This window comes from Bos grunniens, chromosome 10 (genome assembly GCF_055505025.1).
Source record: "Bos grunniens cultivar Pamir isolate PY7600 chromosome 10, Bosgru_T2T1.0, whole genome shotgun sequence".
In the NCBI taxonomy this organism is placed as follows: Eukaryota; Metazoa; Chordata; class Mammalia; order Artiodactyla; family Bovidae; genus Bos; species Bos grunniens.
Genome location: NC_141174.1, coordinates 69,484,128 through 69,502,266, shown reverse-complemented (window position 1 = coordinate 69,502,266; position 18,139 = coordinate 69,484,128). Strand labels below are relative to the sequence as shown.

The 18,139-nt window shown below is 37.2% G+C and overlaps 1 protein-coding gene and 1 non-coding gene across 2 annotated transcripts in view; one reads left to right on the top strand and one right to left on the bottom strand.

Moving 5' to 3' along the window:
• SPRED1 (sprouty related EVH1 domain containing 1) overlaps positions 1-18,139 on the top strand; it is a 120,801-nt gene that overhangs the window by 9,600 nt on the left and 93,062 nt on the right. The gene's annotated exons all lie outside the window — the stretch shown is intronic.
• On the bottom strand, positions 10,626-10,759 carry LOC147364788 (small nucleolar RNA SNORA70). Its single transcript, XR_015135628.1, has one exon. It is a non-coding gene; the product is annotated as a small nucleolar RNA SNORA70 (small nucleolar RNA).

Sequence of the window (18,139 nt, the reverse complement as noted above, 5' to 3'; positions counted from 1 at the left end):
TAAGACTTCGGCAAGTCATGTAACCTGACTTTGTGCTTGATTTTCCATCTGTAAAGCCAGGATAACATGTCCCTACTTCAGTGGGATGTTAAAAGATAAAACGTAACCTTCCCTCCTCCCTCCATAACATTTTTTGATTAGAGATAAGAGAATATTAAAAAGAACTTTCAGTTCTTGAGGAGAAAGGTACTATGTTCATGAAATAATCAGTACTCATTTTCATTTAGCCTTAAGGTACGGTTACTTTTTGAAAAGGATTATGGACCTGATGGAAAAATTGTATTTGAGTTTAAATGTTGAAAAGCTGCTTTTCAGAAACACTTAAAATTTAAACATTCCAACACAAAAAAATAATATAAATCTCTATTGTGTATATTTTTCAAAGCAATTTTAGCATCTGAGCACATTTTGGAAATACGTATAAATAGATTTGATGTCTCTCCGTCAAAATTGGCTTCCCTGATAGCTCAGTTGGTAAAGAATCCGCCTGCAGTGTAGGAGACCTGGATTTGATTCCTGGGTCGGGAAGATCCACTGGAGAAGGGATAGGCTACCTACTCCAGTATCCTTGGGCCCTTGTGGATCAGCTGGTGAAGAACAGGCCTGAAATGTGGGAGACCTGGGTTCGATCACTGGGTTGGGAAGATCCCCTGGAGAAGAGAAAAGTTACCCTCTCCAGTATTCTGGACTGGAGAATTCCATGGACTACAGTCCCGTGTGATCACGAAGCGTTGGATATGACTGAACAGCTTTCACTTTCATAAAAATTAGCTAATTTCAGTGGGGAAGGGAGAAGGCAATGGCCACCCACTCCAGTATTCTTGCCTGGAAAATCCCATGGACGGAGGACCCTGGTAGACTGCAGTCCATGGGATCACAAAGAGTCGGACACGACTGAGCGACTTCACTTTCACTTTTCACTTTCATGCATTGAAGGAAATGGCAACCCACTCCAGTGTTCTTGCCTGGAGAATCCCAGGGATGGCGGAGCCTGGTGGGCTGCTGTCTATGGGGTCGCACAGAGTCGGACACGACTGAAGCGACTTAGTAGCAGCAGCAGCAGTGGGGAAAAGTCATCTTTTGCAGAGTTGAATGAAGGAACTTTCAGATTATATGGAGGAGGAAAGAAATTACTTTCATGGGAGATGGGAGGAGGAGTCTTTTTTTCAGGTTATTAAAGATTTAGATTTTTAATTTTTTGCCTGTGTAATCAACTAGGAACTCATAATGGGTGACATGAGCTAGATCTGCTAGCTAGAAGTTTGTTGCTGTGTCTTAGTGCTGACTTTGATTTGGACAGCTAAAGGTCTGTACGCTTATATTTAGTTCATTTTATAATCATCAGCAACTAAAGCAAAAATTTGTTTATATTTTGATTTAGCCTGATGTTTAACATTAATACTGTGTCATTTGTTATTTAGAAAATAATAGCCTTAGATATGTAGTTACTAAAACTTGGTTTAGGATCGAGTTTGAAGTTATCTATGAATCAAAGTCCTAAATGAACATAAATTAGGAGCTTAAAAATACGAGGAAAAATGTGTATGCTTTTTCTCTTGAGAGTTATTTTATTTGATCCAAAAAACTTAATCAACTTAGAGTTAAGAAAATATAACAAATAACTTTAATAAGTAGTCTATCAAATTAAGATATTTTTTCAACTCTATGATAATTTTTTCAAAAAGAAAGGGGAGAGAAGTAGATGAATGAGTGGACAAGCTGGCCTCTCTATAATCACCTGAGTTTTCATTTGCAGTTTTTCCTCATCTTGATACTTCAGGAGAGAGCAAAGTTAGCTTCTTAGTTTTATCAGTTCAGCTCAGTCATGTCCGACTCTTTGTTGACCCCATGGACTGCAGCACACCAGGCTTCCCTGCCCATCACCAGCTCCTGGAGCTTGCTCAAATTCTTGTCTATCGAGTCGGTGATGACATCCAACCATCTCATCCTCTCTCATCCCCTTCTCTTCCTCCCTTCAGTGTTTCCCAACATCAGGGTATTTTCTAATGAGTCAGTTCTTTGCATCAGGTGGCTAAAGTATTGGAGTTTCAGCTTCAGCATCCGTCCTTGCAAAGAATATTCAGGACTGATTTCCTTTAGGATTGGCTGGTTTGATCTCCTTGCAGTCCAAGGGACTCTCAAGAGTCTTCTCCAAAACCACAATTCAAAAGCATCAGTCCTTCAGCGCTCAGCTCTTTATGGTCCAGTCACATTCATACATGACCTCTGGAAAAACCATAGCTTTGACTCAGCGGACCTTTGTTGGCAAAGTAATGTCTCTGTTTTTTAATATGCTGTCTAGGTTGGTCATAGCTTTTATTTCAAGGAGCAGGTGTCTTTTAATTTTATGATTGTAGTCACCATTTGCAGTGATTTTGGAGCCCAAGAAAATAAAGCCTGTCACTGTTTTTTGATTCCCCCCACCCCATCTCTTTGCCATGAAGTGATGCCATGGTCTTAGTTTTTTGAATGTTGAGTTTTAAGTTATATAGGTCCTATTGAGTCTGAATCTGTACTGTGTACTCGGTCCCAGCATACATCATACAAAAGTAGTTTGACTTAATAATTACTGGCTAACGTCTAGTCATTTTTGGTTTTACACTATTTCAGCTAGGTCCTTAGTAGGAGGAAAACTGAGCTGAATCCTTTTAATTGATTTCTGATATCTGAATATCCCCACCAAACTAGTATGTTGAAATCCTAACCCCCAGAGACAATGGTATAATGGTGTGGGGCCTTAAATCATGAGGACGGAGGTTCCAGAGTCCTTGCACCATGTGAAAAGTCCCTAGCTGTGAACCAGGAAGAAGGCCTTTACCCAGCCATGCTGGCATCTCGATCTTGAACTTCTCAGCCTCCAGAGTTGTGAAAAATAAATTCCGGTTGTTTATTAGCTACCTTCCCCATTCTGTTGTATTTTGTTACTGCAAGCTGATGGACTAAGACACTGACTTTGTTTTGGGGAGGACAAAACAAGAACAAAACTCAGCATAGTTTTCAGTTGTTTCTAGTACCGTACAGATATATTTTTATTCGTTTTAATAGTGTATATATGAATATTATTTATTTTCCTCAAATATACTTAATTTCTATACTTACACATGGGTTTTTTTAGTAATCATTATTTTAATGTCTATAATAGTTCATCAAGTTGTACCATAAGTTTACATAGGTATTTTCTTGGTAGTGAACACTTTGGTGTCCAGCTCTTGGCTTATCAATAAAATTGTAATGAGCATCTTTTCTGCATACATTTGTTTTTTTTTCTGTTCAATTAATTTCTTAGGTACATTTATGGGACTGAAATACTTAATGTCAAAGAATATGTGGCCTTAAATTCTAATTATGAAGTGTTGATTTCAAACAATTGTATTTTTTGCCTATTGTGGATTATTTATAAATGCATTCTCATATTTCTTAGATTTCATTTTTATTCTTTAGTACCTTGTGGGTTTTTTACATAGCTCCCAATATGTAATTAAGTGGCAGCTAATGTTGGAATGAGTAGCAGCATTGTCTTAAAATCATTTGATAGATTTAGTCTTGATAACAGCTACTTGAAATGTTATTACTGTATTACTTGCAATTACAAAGGTGAGAAAACTGGGACTTAAGAAAGTTGAATAGCTGGTGGAGACTCCAAGGCCCATACCCTAAAACAGCTTTTAAACTCTTGACTGTAACAATAACAAATACTTTATATTTTTTAACAAAGTGTGCATAGGTACATACATGCATTCATACACACACACACACAAAACCTTTTGTAAAACAACTTGGACTTAAGATGACACAAGCTGATTTCTGTATTCTATAGATTAGAATTATAGGATATTTTATCTATTCTGTGTAAAAATAATGCTGCTTAAGACACTTGTAGTTAAAAGTGCCAGGTTCTGAACTACAGTGCAATTTATGGAATATTGTCCTTTAAGGATGTGTCTCCTTATTGGTACTAAAGATTTATATTTATGTTCAGCTTATTATTTCATGAAAATAGATAATATGAAAAGGTATAGGATTCTCAGGGCAGTGCATTTCAGGGTTGAGTTGTGAGGCATTGTAGGGGAATTCAGATTTGAATCACTGAAGCTAGGTTATAGATAATAAGCGTTACATCATTGCGTCTCAGATTTCTTTCACTGAAGTGCCCCGAATTTATCATTCATGAATTTGGGAGTGTATCCCAAAGCAGCTTGTAAAAAGTATATAGTTATTTTGAAATCTGATAAACAATTTCAAAGATACTATGAATATTGCATTTTAGTCAATAATTGAGTTGTTTTTTCAATATGAAATGGAATGTTTTTAATCATTTATATTAGGAAAAAAGGAAAACTTTTAACTGTAAAGTCTTTGTGTATTTATATCCTATGGCATTATATGCCTCTAACTTGTGTGGCACATTTCTGGGAGGAAGTGTACTCTGGTTAGAGGCAGCATTTAGAGTACATTAGGGTGTTGCTCAAGGGCAAGTCATGATCGTGCACTGTAATTACAGCAGATGCCATTTTCAAACAAAAAGTAAGAACGTAAAAATCCAGCAAAGATTAATAGAAACTTTTTGAAGTACAAAAAGAATACAATCACATTGTAGGAAACTTGGAACATAGCAGGAAATTACCCACAGAAGTTTTCTTTTCTGCACTCATGTTAAAAGTTTTATAAAGGCAAAAAATACATAGAAAGGATTTTAAGATTTGTTTCTCTAAAAATGTCACATAGATCATATGATTTATATATATAGTGAGTTACCTGTATCAGAAGGAATAGAATTATGCCAGTTGGCACATTATAAAATCTGGAGATCTATATAGAAAAGAAAAGAAACTCAGATTCTAGTCTCAGTTTTGCCATTTACTTATGTGAGTTAGAGCAAGTCTTTTAGTATCTGAGCATCTGTGCTTATGAAGACAGTAATCTTTTCTTACCCATAAATTACTTTTTGCATGAAAATTATATAAAAATGGATTTGTGTATGTATGAGTTTTGATTTACCAATGGGGAGAAGAAGTGTTTTTTAGATGATTGGGGGGAAAAAAAATAGAAGTAAGCAGAGAAGGCAGAAAAAGGAAAGGTTTTAGAAGACTTCAGGAAGAAGAGGAAAGCCTAGGAATTAGAATCGAAGTGTGTGGGCCTGATTGGGGAACTAAATGGTATCGGTACATATAAAAAGTATAGCTAAGTTAAAGATTATTTGTTGTTGTTCAGCCGCTAAGTTGTGTCCAACTCTTTTTGACCTCTGTGGACTGCAGCACGCCTGCTTCTGTGTTTTTTAGATTTGGTTTCCACTTCAGGAAACGGGAAAGAGGTTAGTTTAGTGTGAGGAGATTTTAAATCTTGAAATGTGTTTTAGTCTATAAATCATAGACTTTTATTCTACGATTTATTCTATACATCGTATGAATTTTATCCTGATACGTTCTTCCATTTTGGATAATATTAATTGCTGAAGTGTATTAAGTATTTTGCTGTATGTCAAACATGAATTACCTCATTTGACCTTTCATTCCAAAGCAGATTATGATTAACTTTCAGTTCTTTTTTTAAAAACCTTTGGTGCACGAAATTAGACTAATGATTATCTTGGTTTGTACTGTCATCATTGGTTTATGTATGGACCTCTGTAGTCTGTTATTTTTACTTTTTTATTTACTTGACAAGTATTCACTTAGTATAATCCAAGAATCAGGACATTGATGATAGCTAAAATCTACCTAACATACTGCTGTTATATTCCTTTGACCTCTTCGTAGAGGTTACTTTATCATGTGTTGTGTATATCATTTTGTTGCTGTTGTTCAGTCACCAACTTGTCCATGAGGTTGACTTTGCCACCCCACAGACTATAGCATGCCAGGCTTCTCTGTATCCACTATATCCAGGAGTTTGCTCACATTCATGTCCGTTGAGTTGGTGATGCTATCTATCTCATCTTTTGCCACCTGCTTCTCCTTTTGCCTTCAATCCTTCCCAGCATCAGGGTCTTTTCCAGTGAGTCGGCTCTTCACATCAAGTATTGGCCAAAGTATTGGAGCTTGAGCTTTAGCAGCAGTCCTTCCAATGAACATTCAGGGTTGATTTCCTTTACTTCCTGTTAAAAAAACCTTTATCATGTATATGTACGCCTAACAGTGTCTCATTATTTTTGAAATCTATAAAGGGGATATGGGCTTCCCTGGTGGCTCAGTGGTAAAGAATCTGCCTGCCAATGCAGGAGACACAGGTTCAGTCCCTGGACTGAGAAGATCTCCTGGAAGGAAATGGCAACGCACTCCAATATTGTTGCCTAGAAAATCCTATGGACAGAGGAGCCTGAAGCTATAATCCATACGTCTAAACAACAACAACAAAAGGAATGTACTTAGTGTATATTAACTCCTGAACTGATTTTTTTTATGCTCAGTAATGTCTTAAGATGTCTCCATTCTTTTTGTTATAGTTTTTTATTCATTTGCCCTGCCATATAATACTCCATTGTGTTACATTACCACAATATAGACAGTCTGTTGTCTAAGAATATTTGAGTTATTTTTAGGTATTTGCTATCATGAGTGTTACCACTGTGAACTTTTTTGCAGTATTCTAATGCATATATGCTAAAGGTTCTCTTTAATGTATTTGGGGTTAAAATAGTTGGATTTAAGTTATGTTGTAAATTTTCAAGTTTACAAGGTAATACAAAACTGTCCCCATGCAGTTCCAATTTGTACTCCTACTGGCAGTGTAAGAGAAGAGGTATAAAAACTACATTTTTATAACAGATGATATTTGCTAACATTTTTTTTTTTTTTTGCTTACTGTGTGACAGACACTGTTCTAAATGCTTACATGAATTAATAAATTTTTAAATTCCCACATCCATCCTGTTGGGCACTGTTACATCTGTTTTATAGATGAGGAAGCTGAGGCATGAGAGGACTAACCTATTAGTACATGATAGGATTCAAACTTCGTTAGGTCGGGATATCTTACCTTTCCAAATGCCCATTTATGGATTTACCTTCTCCTTTCCTTTTCCTCTGTCCCCATCAGTTTCTTGGTCTTTATTTGCTTTTGATAGTGAGTTTTGGTTATTGTTTCTTTATATTATTTTGTGTTAGCATTGTCCATTGTGTAGTCTTCCTTTAAAAAGCAATTTCTTAAAAAACCAAAGTTTTCTCATTTGTAGAATGAGTAAGATGGTTCAGATGATACCTAGCATTTTTGGCTCTAGTATTTTGTAACTTGACATAGTCTCCTATGTAGAAAATTTTCACATTTTCTGTTTCTTAAATCTTAAGATGTGAAACAGTTTAGAATGCTTTATTTCATTGTAAAATTTCACTTAAAGTTAATTGTTTATGTTTAATAGAATATTGTCAGCTTCCCTGGTGGCTCAGACAATAAAGAATCTGCCTGCAGTGTAGGAGACCTGGGTTAGGAAGATCATCTGGAGAAGGGAATGGCTACCTACTCCAGTATTCTTTCCTGGAGAATTCCATGGATAGAGGAGCCTGGGGGGCTATAGTCCATGAGTTGCAAAGAGTCAGACATGACTGAGTGATTATCTGTACATCAGCAAGCTATTAAGTAGCTAACAAAATTCTGGCATGGACGTGAACGTATACTGATTTCAGCATAGGCTTTTGTGTATACGTCTGTTGAGCTGAATGAAATTTTTTCCTTTAGTGTTTGTAAGTATTGTTCTTGAGGGGTTTTTTGTTTGTTTTGTTTTTTTAAGCCAGTCATCTTTGTACTCTGCTGCCACTTGATCTGTAAATGTTTTGTTTTTTGTTTTACCCTTTAGGTACTGAGTTAAGATAAAATATTATTTTAAAATTCTGATTCTAGTTATAGATGACAGTTTATTTGACAGTTTATTGGGTTAATATTGAATGACAAAGTTCTAGACCCAGTTGTATATACTTAATTATCTGTATATCTTGCCAAAGTAGGATATTATCTCAACCTCAGATCTTTAAGTGTTTAGGTGCTGTAAAAATAGCAGTTAGAACTGTTTCAGTAAAGTCTGTTAATTCAAATCCATTATGTGTGTGCTGCACGTGTAGTGGTAGTTAAATGTTGCAGTGCAGTGAGCCCTATAAGCATCAGTCATACATGTGTGCTGAAGTGGCAGGCCGATAGAAACAGCCAAACAGATGGAGATCAGGGTGTTGCAGCATTTCTTACTAGTCAAATTTAGTCCTTCTTCTGGTTTTTACATTGCTGTTAGCTTTGGCACAGTCATTAATATTGATTCTGAGTGAAATAGATAAAACAAACATTAATGAGCATTTCTTATTTGCTGGAGAAAGGATTGGAACTAAATTTTTTTAAGTTTTCTGGTGTTAAGCCGATAAGCTTTGGGGATACAGATGAGTAAAATCTGAGTCTTTTTGCCTTCACAGAGTTCTCAGTCTGATACTGGAAATACATGATTGGTTCTTTGGTAATGAAGGACTTGATTCCCTGCTATTGGAAAAGATAGTCCCAGAAGAGTGAGGAAAAACATTGAAAGTAAAAAGTACTTCATTTTGGAAAGACATGTTTACATGTTATGTATATAACTTTGTGTGTAGTTCAGTAATCTGGTGATTAAAGTAGCTACAGTCTTGTCTTTCAATTCACTTTGAAGTTTTTATGGTAGGATAGATTGTGTCTGAATGTGGAAGTGTTAGTCGCTCAGTTGTTTCTGACTCTTTGTGACCCAGTGGACTGTAGCCTGCCAGGTTCCTCTGTCCATGGGATTCTCCAGGCAAGAATACTGGAGTGAGTTGCCAGTCCCTTCTCTAGGAGATGTTCCCCACCCAGGGATTGAACCCAGGTCTCCTGCATTGCAGGCAGATGCTTTACCATCTGAGCCAGCAGAGAAGCTGTGAATTTCTCCAGGCAAGAATACTGGAGTGGGTAGCCCTGCCCTTCTCCAGGGTATCTTCATAACCCAGGGATCAAACTCAGGTCTCTGGTATTGCAGTCAGATTCTTTACTGTGTAAGAAAGGTAAAAGATTTAAGGACTTCCCTGGTGGTCCAGTGGCTAAGACGCCAAGCCTCCAACACAAGAGCCCTGAGTTCCATTCATGGTGAGGGAACTAGATCCCAGATGCTGCAACTAAGTTCACGTGCTGGAACTAAAGATATAGCATGCTGCAATTTAAAAAGATCCCGCATGCCGCAGTGAAGGTAGAAATCCTACATGCTGCAACTAAGACCTGGAGTAGCCAAATAAATAAAAATAAATTTTTATAACAAAGGAAAAAGATTTAGTGTCTTAACAACTTAGAGCTGAGAGTAGATGATTATTGTGAACTTAGCCTTTTTATGACTTTAGATTATGTATTATAGATAGTTACATTTATTGATGTTTACTTAAAAGATATGAAATCTTTATATATAAATCTAATACATATAAATCTAGTCTATATAAATAAATTATATATATTAATGTTTACTTAAAAATACTTTAATCTTTTCTTTTTAAAAATCATTTCTTTGGTTAGCAAGAGCTTTGAAATGAGTCATTTGTAATATTTTAGTCCACGTGGGTCAGGTTTTAGTGTAAGAACATGAGCTGTGTTATCAAAGCTAGATAAATGGTGCAAAAAGCCTAAATTTGATAGGAAGACAAAGGGGGCATTTTAGGTGAAGTACGTTGTTGCGGTTCCAAACTCAAGTAACTTGCCATGAACTTAAGCTACTGTAATTTTTCTCCATTTCTTCTTAATTATTGTATTAAAAACTATAGATTTTATGGGCAGAGAGGACAAGGTAGAAGCATTGAAGGGTTTACATACACATGCTGTTTTGTCATTGTCTCTCATCAGCCTACATCATCTTGAGAATTTTTCTCTATTGTATACTAAAGAGCTTTCAAAAGTTTGTGGCAGATACTGGTAAAGCAAGCATAAAATAGTTCTCATATTGCTGTGTTTCCTCAGAAATTTCATGTGTGTGTACAGTCTTAATTTGAAATAATTTTAGACCTACAAAAAGGTAAGAAAAAATGTACCAAGAATATTCATATATTCTTTGACTGGCTTTCTAAAATGTTGGTATCTTAAATAGCCAAACAGGAAATTAACACTGATAATAATATTATCTACAGACCTTATTTCAAGTTTTATCAGTTGTTCTATTAGTGTCCTTTTCTAGTTCAGGATCCAATCCAGCATTGCGTGTTGTAGCAAGTATTCACGTCTCTTTGTTTCCTGTAATCTGGAATAGTTCTTCAGTCTTTGTTTCATAATTTTGAAACTATTTTGAAGAATACTGACCAAGTATTTTGTAGAATGTTCTTCAGTTTGCAAAATTCTGATGCTCAGTCTTGATTAAATTGAAGTTAAACGTTTTGGGTGACAGTGCTGTAGAGTGAAGGTGTGTCCATGCTTCAGGAGGTCTGTGACGGTGATACGTCCTGTACTAATGATATGAGCTTTGATCATTTGGTTAACGTGATGTCTGCCAGGTTCTTAGTCAGGGCTTCAGTCAGTTGCTTCTTGTTCTGTAGCTTGGCACAGATGGACATTATGCCTTAACCAGTTTGGATACTTGCCAGTGTGCCCTGAGGCTTTCCAAAGGCATTGTGCATACCTGTCTGGGGCCTAGATTGGGGACACTATGCCAGTCATGAGTGTCCACTGGAAAGGGCTGTCTCCAGGGTCCCTTAGAGCAACCCATATAGGCAACACGATGCATACACTGCGAAGAGGCTGTTGTTTGCAGCCATGGTACACCAGGCCCCCTCAGGGAAAAGAGCACAGTCAGCTTAACTGACTGCAAATGAGTACTTCCATTTTGGCTTCACAATATGTTCTACGTTCATTTGATATTTTCCCTTCCACAGCTTTAGAGTCATTGTATTTATCCAAGGAACTCTAGTTTCTTTTATTGGAGACTTATAATGAGAAACTGTTACCTGAGTAGTAGGTGTGCTTATGGGCTTGCCACGTGGTACAGTGGTAAAGAATCCACCTGCCAGTGCAGCAGATGCAGGAGACGCAGGTTTGATCCCTGGGCCAGGAAAGATCCCCTGGAGTAGGAAATAGCAACCTACTTCAGTATTCTTGCTTGGAAAATTCCATGGAACGAGGAGCCTGGTGGGCTACAGTCTGTGGAGTCACAAAGAGTTGGACTTGACTGAGCACATGTGTACACACAGATGTGCTTATTGGCATTGGGGTGAGGCTGGTGGAGCAGACCCCATTTTGCAAATGAAGAGAGCTAAATTGAAGGTTAAAAGTCAGAAAAAAGTGATTGAGTTGGGACATAAACTCAGGCCTTTTCAGTCCAGAGTTCAGATTCTTTCCACTTGCTCTCCTGTATCACTGTAGTTCCTTCCTTACAGTTGTCATTTCCATTAATTCTACTATTTGTCTTTTTTGGAACAGATAGGCACACTCTAGTTCTTAATGTTCAAGAAAATTATTAAATAGTCAGTTCAGTCATTCAGTCCTGTCCGACTCTTTGCGACCCCATGAATCGCAGCACTCCAGGCCTCCCTGTCAATCACCATCTCCCGGAGTTCACTCAAACTCACGTCCATCGAGTCACTGATGCCATCCAGCCATCTCATCCTCTGTCTCCCCTTCTCCTCCTGTCCCCAATCCCTCCCAGCATCAGAGTCTTTCCAATGAGTCAGCTCTTCACATGAGGTGACCAAAGTACTGGAGTTTCAGCTTTAGCGTCATTCCTTCCAAAGAAATCCCAGGGCTGATGTCCTTTAGAATGAATTGATTGGATCTCCTTGCAGTCTAAGGGACTCTCAAGAGTCTTCTCCAACACCACAGTTCAAAAGCATCAATTCTTCAGCGCTCAGCTTTCTTCACAGTCCAGCTCTCGAATCCATACATGACCCTGGAAAAACCATAGCCTTGATTAGACGGACCTTTGTTGACAAAGTAATGTCTCTGCTTTGGAATATGCTATCTAGGTTGGTTATAACTTTTCTTCCAAGGAGTAAGCGTCTTTTAATTTCATGGCTGCCTTCATCATCTAGAGTGATTTTGGAGCCCCCAGAAATAAAGTCAGCCACTGTTTCCACTGTTTCCCCATCTATTTGCCATGAAGTGATGGAATTGGATGCCATGATCTTAGTTTTCTGAATGTTGAGCTTTAAGCCAACTTTTTCACTCTCCACTTTCACTTTCATCCAGAGGCTTTTTAGTTCCTCTTCACTTTCTGCCATAAGGGTGGTATCATCTGCATATCTGAGGTTCTTGATATTTCTCCCGGCAATCTTGATTCCAGCTTGTACTTCCTCCAGCCCAGCGTTTCTCATGATGTACTCTGCATATAAGTGAAATAAGCAGGGTGACAATATACACAGCCTTGACGTACTCCTTTTCCTATTTGGAACCAGTCTGTTGTTCCATGTCCAGTTCTAACTGTTGCTTCCTGACCTGCATATAGGTTTCTCAAGAGGCAGTCAGGTGGTCTGGTATTCCCATCTCTTTCAGAATTTTCCACAGTTTATTGTGATCCACACAGTCAAAGGCTTTGGCATAGTCAATAAAGCAGAAATAGATGCTTTTCTGGAACTCTCTTGCTTTTTCGATGATCCAGCGGATGTTGGCAATTTGATCTCTGGTTCCTCTGCATTTTTTAAAACTAGCTTGAACATCTGGAAGTTCTCATTCATGTACTGTTGAAGCCTGGCTTGGAGAATTTTGAGCATTTCTTTACTAGTGTGTGAGATGAGTGCAATTGTGTGGTAGTTTGAGCATTCTTTGGCATTGCCTTTCTTTGGGATTGGAGTGAAAACCGATCTTTTCCAGTCCTGTGGCCACTGCTGAGTTTTCCAAATTTGCTGGCATATTGAGTGCAGCACTTTCACAGCATCATCTTTCAGGATTTGAAATAGCTCAACTGGAATTGCATCACCTCCACTGGCTTTGTTTGTAGTGATGTTTTCTAAGGCCCACCTGACTTCACATTCCAGGATGTCTGGCTCTAGGTGAGTGATCACACCATCGTGATTATCTTGGTCATGAAGATCTTTTTTGTACAGTTCTTCTGTGTATTCTTGCCACCTCTTCTTAATATCTCCTGCTTCTCTTATGTCCATACCATTTCTGTCCTTTATGGAGCCCATCTTTGCATGAAATGTTCCCTTGGTATCTTTAATTTCCTTGAAGAGATCTCTAGTCTTTTCCATTCTGTTGTTTTCCTCTATTTCTTTGCATTGATCACTGAGGAAGGCTTTCTTATCTCTTCTTGCTATTCTTTGGAACTCTGCATTCAGATGCTTATATCTTTCCTTCTCTCCTTTGCTTTTCGTTTCTCTTCTTTTCACAGCTATTTGTAAGGCCTCCCCAGACAGCCATTTTGCTTTTTTGCATTTCTTTTCCATGGGGATGGTCTTGATCCCTGTCTCCTGTACAGTGTCAGGAACCTCAGTCTATAGTTCATCAGGCACTCTATCAGATCTACTCCCTTAAATCTATTTCTCACTTCTACTGTATAATCATAAGGGATTTGATTTAGGTCATATTGAATGGGTTAGTGGTTTTCCCTACTTTCTTCAATTTAAGTCTGAATTTGGCATAGTATAATATTTCAAAACAGAAAATAGTCTTTACAGTTCGAAAAATATTTTATTATATGTTTACTGTGGTTAAGGCAGTATGGTGGACATTGGTAGTATTTGAGTATGTGCTTATATGTTTTGGAAGGACATCATGCTGAGAATTTTGTTTGTTTGTTTACAATGGTATTTTTTTCCCCTCAATAAATAGCTGAAGGGTTGAGGTAGATGAGGGATTGGGGCTGTTGTGAACTGATTCATTGTCCAAGAATCTAAATGGCTTAGAGATTTATATATTATATATAAATCATGCTAAATAAATATGTAGTATTTAGGTTAATATATATTTATATATACCTCTTTTTAATGTACTGCCACTTAATAATTTTAGTAATGTTATGCAACCATTAAACAATATCTGTTGGCTGAGCACACTTAAATACACACTTTGTTGTTGCTTCTAATTCTTGCATTAACTTCTTGAATTGATACTATTTTTCCCATATTCCATGTGAGCAAAGAGAAGTGACTTGCCTAAGATCATAAAATCTTAATAAATACCATAAAGTGGTTTTAAATCCAAGTTGAACGCTGCCCACTGTGTGAAGCGCTGTTTATGTTATATATGTATTCACACTTTCAGAGTGTCCCTTAGTTCTCAGGTTGAGGGTGTGATGAAAAAGTTTATTCTATATACCTACATATGAGATTTTGAGGTCATTCTGCCAAGGTAGGAAGCCTAGTTCTGTCACTTACCAGTTTTGTGATCCTGGAGTTTTTTTAAATCATGTCTGTAAAATGAGGATAATAATTATATCTGCTTTGGAGGGTTATCTTGAGGATTAAATATAACTCATGGAAAGCATTGAACTGTGCAAATAGCAGGTACTGAAGTGTTAGCTGCCTGTTAATAATAGTAGGGGTAATAGTAGAAGTAACTAATACATTGCAAAGAAACATCAAAAGTTCAACAGTAGAATAAACACTAATAATTGACAGATACTATGATGGACTACTTGGGATAATTTTGTGACTATTGGATAATTCATAGAATCAAAGAAATTGGGAATGAGAAAGGGATTTGATTAAATAGCATCTTTATCTCTGATTTTTTTGAAAAAGGGTACTAAGGCCGTAAAACGAAGATCATGGCATCCGGTCCCATCACTTCATGGGAAATAGATGGGGAAACAGTGGAAACAGTGTCAGACTTTATTTTTCTGGGCTCCAAAATCACTGCAGATGGTGACTGCAGCCATGAAATTAAAAGATGCTTACTCCTTGGAAGGAAAGTTATGACCAACCTAGATAGCATATTCCAAAGCAGAGACATTACTTTGCCAACAAAGGTCCATCTAGTCAAGGCTATGGTTTTTCCTGTGGTCATGTATGGATGTGAGAGTTGGACTGTGAAGAAGGCTGAGTGCCGAAGAATTGATGCTTTTGAACTGTGGTGTTGGAGAAGACTCTTGAGAGTCCCTTGGACTGCAAGGAGATCCAACCAGTCCATTCTAAAGGAGATCAGCCCTGGGATTTCTTTGGAAGGAATGATGCTAAAGCTGAAACTCCAGTACTTTGGCTACCTCATGTGAAGTTGACTCATTGGAAAAGACTCTGATGCTGGGAGGGATTGGGGGCAAGAGGAGAAGGGGACGACAGAGGATGAGATGGCTGGATGGCATCACTATCTGGGTGAACTCCGGGAGTTGGTGATGGACAGGGAGGCCTGGCGTGCTGTGATTCATGGGGTCACAAAGAGTCGGACACGATTGAGCAACTGATCTGATCTGATCTGATCTGAACTTGCCCAAACTGTTAAAGTTGCATTGTATCACTCTCAGTGGAAACTTTGACTTTATGGCTGTTAATTCAATGTTCTTTCCACTACAGATTTTTCCCCTAATCTCTGTTAAGGGAAATGATTTATGTGGAATATCATTCTCTTCTTTATTTTTAGGAGTCCTTGATACCTACTGGTATCAAACAGTAATTCCTAAAATATAACCAATTAAGTTGGAGGATAATATATGATTTGCCTCTTTAGAGGGGTTTAATAGGAACAGCAGATAAATAAAAAAGCATCTCTGAAAGCGTGGTTTAGTTCACTTGCTGGGCAGCAGAATATTGGCATGAAATAGTTTATTTTTAGCTTTAGGGTGAGTTCTTTATTTTTAGAAAAGTAAAAAACAGATGCAAAGAAGATAATGATCATCTATATTCTTATCCAGAATTAATCACTAACTTAGTGTATTAAAAAGCAGAGACATCACTTTGCCAACAAAGGTCCATACAGTCAAAATCTGGTTTTTCTAGTAGTTATGTTCTATTGGTTGTGAGAGTTGGGTGATAAAGAAGGCCAGGCACCTAAGAGTTGATGCTTTCAAATTATGATCCTGAAGAAGACTCTTGAGAGTCCCTTGGACTGCAGGAGATCCAACCAGTCCATCCTAAAGGAAATCAGCCCTGACTATTCATTGGAAAGACTGATGCTGAAGCTGAAACTCCAATACTTTGGCTACCTGATGTGAAGAACTGACTTACTGGAAAAGACCCTAATGTTGGGAAAGATTAGAGGCAGGAGAAGAAGGGGATGACAGAGGATGAGATGGTTGGATGGCATCACTGACTTGATGGACGGGAGTTTGAGCAAGCTCCGGGAGTTGGTGATAGACAGGGAAGCCTGGTGTGTTGCAGTTCATGGCGTCGCAAAGAGTCGGACACAACTGAGCAACTGAACTGATGTCTGTTTCCTAGTATCAATGAGAAATGTATTCTTTACATCTTAACTGTAATCTTTTACTTAGTACAGCTTTTAAAATAAAAGCTTATAATTTGTGTGATGATGATTAAAATTTGTTTGGTGATGGCTGTTTTCATTCAACATTACCTGTTTTTAATTTCACCTGAGGACCATGGCTTGTAGTTTATAAGAGCCTTAATAGCACGCTGTTTTAGTTTTTAAAACACTGTATGAGAACCACGATGCTGATTTAAATCCAGTATTGCTCATAATTTAAAAGTGTCTCCTAAGTTTTAGTGTGTTTCCATGAGATATGAACATTTTGCGGGGCAGGGCACGAAGTGGTATTAGGCTTTGTATAAATGTGTTGTGTTGTCAAGGAGGACATGTTTACTTTGTGAAGTTACAATTACAGATTTGAAACATTTTTCTCTGCAGAAGGGGGAGTCAAGATCATGGAATAATTTTTTTTAATCATTTTTTTTAAGTAACTGCTATACTTCTACATTTAGACTGATAAAATTGTAGAAAAATGAAAAATATAGAATATTCCAAATACTATTCTTATTTTACATAAATGAAGCTGGGGATAAAGAGCAGCTTTTTTCTTTACCTTCTAGTCACAGCTTTTTAAATTGCAGAGAAGAACTACAACAGCATAAATTTTAAATTCTTGTTCAGTCACTTATAAGAAAGTCATTTATGCTTACTTAACCTCTTGAAACTTTAGTTTCCTTACCTGTTATATAGGATTAACACCATTTTGCAGGGTTATTTTGGAATTAAAAATAATAACTTTACTCCAAATAGATTGGGTATATAGTAAAAGCTGCATAAGTTTTGCTGTTAAATGTTGTTAGACCCTGGATTGCTTTGTTTCGTTTTGGTACTTTGATTGTTTTTGTGATTATAAAAGAAGAGAATAAAGGTTACCTCTGACTGTTGTGAATTTTTCTAGAATTTTTTTAAGGTATATTATGCACATTTTATCTTACTATTTCTCTAAAACTGGGTCTTCAGGATTTGGCCTCTTACCATGAGTGAAATATATAGCTCTTGCAGAGTTTTCAGCAAGAGTCATATGACCTGACTTATGTTTTTGTTTTTATTTTTTTGACCACACCTCAGGTTGTGTATGAGATCTTAGTTCTCCAACCAGGGATCAGACCTGCACCCCTTGCCTTAGAAGTGTGGAGTCTAAACCACTGGACTGCTAGGGAAGTCCCTTAGGTTTTTTAAAGACCACTCAAATGTTCTTGGCTTCTAAATATGCTAAAGACACTTCTATTTTTAAGTTACCTTCTTCCTCAAAAAAGTCCATTGATATTTTAAACTGAATTTCCAGTAGATAAACAGAATTTAGACAGAATTGTCATCTTTGTAATATTGAGTTTTGCTTTTAGAAAACATAAACTGTGCTTTTATCTGTTCAGGTCATTTATGCTCTTCATAAACATTTTAAAGATTTCTTTCTGTTGATCCTGCACATTTCATTTTAGTAATTTTATGTTTAATTGTTGTAGATTAGCTCTTTTAATAATCTTAACTCACTGGTAAAGAAGAAAGCCAGATAATTTTTATGTATTTTTTTATATCCAACTGCTACACTGTGCTTTCTTGTTTTTTTTTTAGTAGACCTTATTTTTTAGAGAAGTTTGAGGTTCACAGTAAAACTGACGGGGAGGTACAGATTTGCCACACACTGCCTGCCCAAACAGGTACCTAACTGTTACGTTGTCAACCTCCCCCACTAGAATGGAACATTTGTTACAATTTATGAACCTACACATCAATCATCATTATCACCCAGAGTCCATAGTTAACATTTAGGGTTTATTCTTGGTGTTGTAGCATAGTAATCACAGTTGTTTTAAATTCTTGGTTTGGTAATTCCAAC